The sequence below is a fragment of the Acomys russatus genome, chromosome 1, assembly GCF_903995435.1.
Source record: "Acomys russatus chromosome 1, mAcoRus1.1, whole genome shotgun sequence".
Taxonomy (NCBI): Eukaryota; Metazoa; Chordata; class Mammalia; order Rodentia; family Muridae; genus Acomys; species Acomys russatus.
Genome location: NC_067137.1, coordinates 97,151,296 through 97,158,240, shown reverse-complemented (window position 1 = coordinate 97,158,240; position 6,945 = coordinate 97,151,296).

Genomic DNA, 6,945 nt, shown 5'->3' with positions numbered 1-6,945 from the left:
TTATTTTTTTTCCCTTTGAGGAATTTGAATCAAATACCTCTTTCCTAAACTGGAATAGCCTCTGATTTCCTGTCCCAAGCAGGCCAGGGGCTCCATCCAGAGCTTTGTGCTGCTTGACCAAAGAACACATCTGAAGAGCACCATTTTAAAGTTAATTATTTCTTTTGACCAAAGCTTAATTGAAGAGTATTTTTAGCTTTATTGTACTGAAGATGAATTTGTCTTTTAGTAGTGATCGAGTGTCATAGGGAAGGATTGAGAACAGAATGAAAAAAGCTGTATAAAAGTACATTTTGTATGTTATTCTTTAAAATTATTCTTATTACTGATAAAAGATGCACAAACCAAATTATCCTGGGGAACCTTATTGTCAGCTGCACGTGCATGGGAGAGAAGATATGAGCAGCGTTGTTTGTAAAGCTCTGTTTTCATGCCCTGGCTCTAAGTTAAATTTGGCCCTCCGGACATCTGTGATCTCCCAGCCCTTGAGATAGGTGAACAAACTGGATGTGGTAACTTAACCCTTTAACCCTAGCTCTCAGAAAGTGGAGGAAGGCAGATCTCTATGAGTTTGGGGTCAGCCTGGTCTATACATAGAGAGTCCCAGGACTACATAGTAAAACCCGTCAAGAGACTAGGGAGGAAGGGAGACAGAGACAGACAGAAAAAAAGAGCAAAACCACAGAAAGAAGGAAGAACTACATTTATAAAGATTCCATAACCAAATCCTGTGACGCTTAAACACCTCGCTTGCTTTCCTCTGGAGGATACCTCTGTAATACCAAGTATTTTGCAGTTCTGATACAGACATAGGGCTTGGAAAAGTAACAAACTTTAAGCAGTAAATGTGCTTGCTTGTCTTTGGCTTACATAAAATCACTTGAAATTAAAATGCTTTTACAGGCATCTAAACTTTTACATCTTGATCATTTGGTGCAGAGTTTATTTCAGGCTAAATGTAATTAATTAGAAATTTGGTTGGTTGCTTGCTTTTTATTTTTTTAAGAGTCAAAACTCCTGTGATCTACCTATGAGCCCTACTTTTTAGAGGACAAAATGGTATATACACATTATATGCGGCTGGTTATTTGTGAATCTGTAATAGAAATCTTGGGTCCAGTCATGTCATAAATCATTATCCCAATTTTGGGAGAGGTGCAAGGGCATACTGGACTGGCATTTGAGAGTGGGTAGATTCAGCCATACTGAGTCAGCCATCACCACCCAAGCTGTCTGCACTTTGCCTCATGCATTTCATTTACTGTCCTTCCTCAGTTTGTGTTTGTGAGACCCATTTCACAGCTCATATCAGAAACCAGAAGGCCACAGTCATGCAGAAGGGCAGTGAATGTCTCCTCTTTATTGTACCCTTGTTTAAAGGATCCAACCCTTTCAGTCCTTCATTCACTGCCCTCAACTCTTCTGGTGCAGGGAGAGTTTCACAATCATCACCTTACTTGGGACCTCACTTCTGCCCCCTCTCATAGGCTGAGGGGTGGGGCACCTGCCTCTGATCCTTTACTCCTCATTGTGTATCTTCTGCTGCTTGGTGGTTGGGATTCCTGCTCCAGGAAAGACTGGCGTGCGCTCCTGCAGCTTTTAAAGGACTGTAGTGTAGACAGCCTGATCCTTGTATGCATAGCCATGCCCGTCAGCATTTCTCTCCTCCTTAGTTGAGGACATCCATATCTGAGTCTCTGATGACTGGTAGAGTCTGGCCAGGTTATACCTGGTGTGTAATACACCTTGCAAAAAGCGGGATGAACAGCTGATTTAGAATTCCTAACTTTTTGGACAAAGTGGAAAATGGTATCTACTACCACCTCTGTTTTTCCAAGTTGATGAATCTGCCTAATTGTAGTATAGAAAAGAATAACAACTTGCTCTCCTGTATAAACAAGTGGCTGTTACGGGCCAGGTATGGTGCACACCAGTAGTCCCAATACTCAGGCGACAGAAGTAAGGGGCCCTTTTAGAACTCTAGAGTATTCTCTACTACAAAGTGAGTGAGGCTCTCCCCAGAAAGAGAGAGAAAAAAAAAAATGGACTGCTATGACATAGCTGGGTGTTCTTGTCTCTGCTTTAGATATGGCGATAGTTAGGAAAAGGAGAGCAGTGGTTTTCCTCTCCGCCTGTGCTGTGATGATCAGGAGCCGGAGAGTGCTTCTCACAGGTAAAGTCACCTTCGCCTAGGGCTATGAAGGGCAAGGTTGGTTAATCAGGATTCTGCTTGGAAGTTTATCAAAGAATCTATAACCCCTTCCCCACCCCCAGGTCCAGGACCTATGGATGAACTATTACCTGCTTAACAGCAAGCTCAATGCCCAGCAGGCATCTTAATCCATTAAGCCGGTCAATCAAAATACCTTCCATGTGGAGAAAAGCATGTCCTTCCTCCCCTCTGCCTTATCCACATGAAATGTGTGCTTGGGCTTCTAGCCAGCCGCCCCGTCCAGCCAGATAGCCAACTAAAGAGAGCACAGCGATGCCAGAGCCCACCAGTGATCCCTTCCCTTCCCTGGCCTACAAAATACTGTTGTTCCTGTCATAGTTTTCAGTGACTTATGTTTTCCATGCTGCCTTTTGCTATAGGTTGAAGCATTTCTAGGAAGGAAACACAAGGAGCCAGCCTAAGCCCTAGTGAAAATGACCATTTTCTTCTCTCCCCGTCCTCCCCCCCCCCCCCTTCCAAGACAGGGTTTCTCTGTGTAGCCTTGGCTGTCCTGGACTCACTTTGTAGACCAGGCTGGCCTCGAACTCACAGCGATCCGCCTGCCTCTGCCTCCCAAGTGCTGGGATTAAAGGTGTGCACCACCACCCCCGGGCTGTGAAAAATGACCATTTTCATCTTTGCTGAGTCTGAAGATTTCACATTCACAGTTCGCCCTAGGAAGCAGTGGGTAAGATTTTGTTTACTATGGTGTGGCCTTAAACTGATATTGTTTCTGGGTGGTGAATCGTAATAAACTGACCCTGAAGAATGCTGTGGCTCTTGCCTGCAGTCACTGTGTTTAATGAAGCAATGTCTACAGCTTTGCTCTTTTGGAGCAGTTGTGGGAGGTCGAATGAAAGGTGCCTACAAAGCCGGGCAGTGGTGGCGCACGCCTTTAATCCCAGCACTCAGGAGGCAGAGGCAGGCGGATTGCTGTGAGTTCGAGGCCAGCCTGGTCTACAGAGTGAGTCCAGGACAGCCAAGGCTACACAGAGAAACCCTGTCTTGAAAAACCACAAAAAAGAAAGGTGCCTACAAGAAAAGCGCCCTGATGTGCTGTCAGTGTCTGCTTTCATGCCACCTGCACTCTTTCCATGTGCGACGAGCTCCGGTCAATCAGAGTCCAGCACAAGTACCAGGTTTCTTGTCCAGACCCTGACTGATTGACATAAGACCTTCCAACCATGTGCCAAGTGGCGTAGAGTAGTGAGTGACTTGCCTTCTCCTTTAACATTGTACCTCAGAATTCATTTTTCCAACAGTTGGAATTGAGTGCTTCCTTGCTGGTTCTTTCTTCACAGGACATGGAAGCCTCTCGTGTGAGTTTAGCCTGCATGTCCACAGTCTCAGTGATCCCTCTCTGTAAGGCAGCTAACAATAAGGAGTGGGGGAAAGAGAAGGGACTAGGTGTCTATGGGAGAATTGTTGGTCCATGTTTTGCCACTGACCAAGTTACTGTAAACTGGAATCTGCAAGGTGTACTCTGATGCTAACCCTCCCCATTGCTGTAATGTTCATGTCACCTGAAAACGTGAGATATTTAGCTTAGTGATGTCTTACCAGTATCACTCTTCTGTAGCCTCCTACCTTCTTGCCAGATGATTTTTTCAAATGTCATTTTATATTGGCTGACTGTGAAGCTATACATAGTAGGTTAAGGAGGATATCCGTTTTTAGAGTGCATGTTAAGAATTAAAGAGGACCTACTTGAGATGAATCATCCCACAAATACTGTTTTTCCCTAATAAAATATTCAGAAATATAGACACCTGCCTTTATTCATTCAACCAATGAACATCAGGTATGCCAGCAAGTGCACTGGACACTGCCAACAATGAAAAGACAGATGTGGCGCCTACTCTGGTGGGCATACCATGTGAACATACCATTTTATAGACTGCTAAGGAGTTGAAAAGAAAACCCAAGATGATAATAGAAATGGATAACAGAGAAAACTTGTCTGAGGAAGTGGAAAATCTGACAGTAAAAGAAGACCTCAGCAGAGGCAGGAGGATCATTACAAGTTTGGGGGCAGGAGGAACAATCCCCGGGCAAGGCCAGAGAAGCCAGGGCAGCTGTGCTGTCTTTGCAGGGAGTAGGGGGTGTTTGTTTTACCCGTGGAAAGAGCAGTGAAGTTTATTTTGTTCATCACACTTATTAATTTCATGTGTGCATGTTCATGCCAGTTAATGTGTAGTCAGAGGACAGAATTCCTCTAGCATTGTGGTATCCCAGAACTGAACTCAATATATCGGGGTTGGTGGCAAAGTGCCTTTATCAACTGAGCCATCTTGCTGGCTAGAAAAATTGTAAGTTGAAAAAGATAGCAAGCTTTTGTGTGAATATTGACAAGTTGATAAAATTTATATATCAATTCAAAGGACCTACAGTAGGCCAAATAATTTTTTTAAATGACTTATACTGCCTAAAGCCTCTTAAAAAACAAAACACAAAAAAACACCGTACGGTTCTTGTCTTTAAGCTCGCTTAACTGTCTTTAAGATCACTAAGCTCGGCAGAGCCCAGAAACAGATTCAGGTGTAATGCCACTTGAGTTTCTTTTTTGTTTTGTTTGTTTTGACACAGGGTTTCTCTATGTAGCCTTGGCTATCCTAGACTCACTTTGCAGACCAGGCTAGCTTCAAACTCACATCCATCCACCTGCCTCTGCCTCCCGAGTGCTAGGATTAGAGGTGTGCACCACCACTTGAGTTTCAACAAAAGATCCAAAGTACTTAAGTAAAGAAAAAAAAAAAAAAAATTCCTGCAACTAGTTGCATTGGAGCAACTAAATATCTATATGGAAAGAGAATATGACCTTTAATTTTCATACACAATAATCTGATTAAAATAGATTATAGATCTAAATATGAATGTGATAGGGCTGGGGATAAAGTGCTTGGCACTCAAGATCCCCAATACCCACCAACGCTAATGAGCTAGATTAGATGAACCTCTAAGTTCATGCGCAGAGAGAGATCTGCCTCGGCAAATAAAATGAGCATCTAACCTCCTCATGTGCAAACATGCACACCACACAAATATGCACATACAAAGAATGTCTCAAAAACAACCAAATTCACTACAAATGGGAAAGCTGGAGATTGGAGTGATGGCTCACTGGTTAAGAGCACTAGCTGCTCTTCCAGAGACCCTCATGGCAGCCCACACCTGTGACGACAGTTCCAGGGGATCCAGTGCCCTTTCCTGCTCACTGCAGGCACTAATCACATAGACATAAATGCACCCATACACATGAAGGTAAAATTTTTGGAGGGAGGGTGGTGGGTGTTTTGTTTTGCTTGTTTGTTTTTTGAGACAGGGTTTCTCTATGTAGCCCTAACTGTCCTGGAATTCTGCCAAAACCGCAGATCCTGCTTCTCCTGGCTGAGTGCTGGGATTAAACGTGTGCACCACTGCCTAACATCATGACTTTCTTTTCTCTCTTTTTGGTTTTTAGAGACAGGGTTTCTCTGTGTAGCCTTGGCTGTCCTGGAACCAGGCTGGCCGGGTCAGGTGGTACATACCTATAATCCCAGCACTTAGGAGCCATAGGCAGGGGGATTGCTGTAAGTTCCAGGACAGCCAGGGTTACACAGAGAAACCCTGTCTGGGGGAGGGGGGGGAGAAAGAAAAAACCAGGCTGGCCTCAAACTCACAATGATCAGCATACCTCTGCCTCCCAGGCGCTGGGATTAAAGGTGTGCACTACCACCACCCCACCACCACCCAGCTGTATCATGATTTTCATATAGAAATAAAAATAAACACAGGCAGAAGAGCCCAACTCATTAATGAGGAAATAAGATATGAAAAACAGAAAATTACAGATGAGCAGTATTAGGAATGAAGGCAGACTGGTTTCTTCCATACCTCAAGCAGACATCAACTGAATGAGTCAGGACAGTATTTACATTCCATTAGACAAGAGTCGTTTTGCTTTACTGTTGATTAGCTATATAATATGTAGAAATATAGCTCAATGACAACGGAAGACTAGCATTGTGTATGAGTGCTCTACCTGCATGTACACCTACATGCCAGAAGAGGGCATCAGATCCCAGTATAGATGGTTGTGAGCCACCACGTGGTTGCTGAAAATTGAACTCAGGACCTCTGGAAGAGCAGCCAGTGCTCTTAACCACTGAGCCATCTCTCCAGCCTTCACACATACATGTTTAAAGACACACACGTGTGTTGCATGGGGCAACTTGTGGGAGTTGGTTCTCTCCACTATGGATTCCAGGGATAGGACTCAGGTGGTTGACATCAGGTGTGTTTACCATCTCATTGGCTCACAGGAATCTATACATTTAAAACTCAATGAGCTATACAGTTAAAATGGATATATGTTATTTTAAATGTTCTCTATTTGTCTGTGTGTATGTCTGTGCATCACATGCATGGGTAGTTCCCACTGGAGGCCAGAAATGGGTGTCAGAGTCCCTAAAACTAGACTTCCAGATAGGTGTTGTATTAATTAATTTTCTGTTGCTGTGAGAAAATACCATGACCAAAGGCAACTTAAAGAGGACTTTATTTGGGACTTACAGTTTCACAGGGATAGAAGCTCATCAGCATCCTGGCAGGGGCTGGGTACTGGAGCCATAGCTGAGAGATCACGTCCTATTCCACAAACAGGGAGCAGCGAGCACACTGGGGAGGCCTTGAGTCTTTTGAAACCTCAAATCTGTCCGGCAATGACACACCCCCTCCAACGAGCCACACTTCCG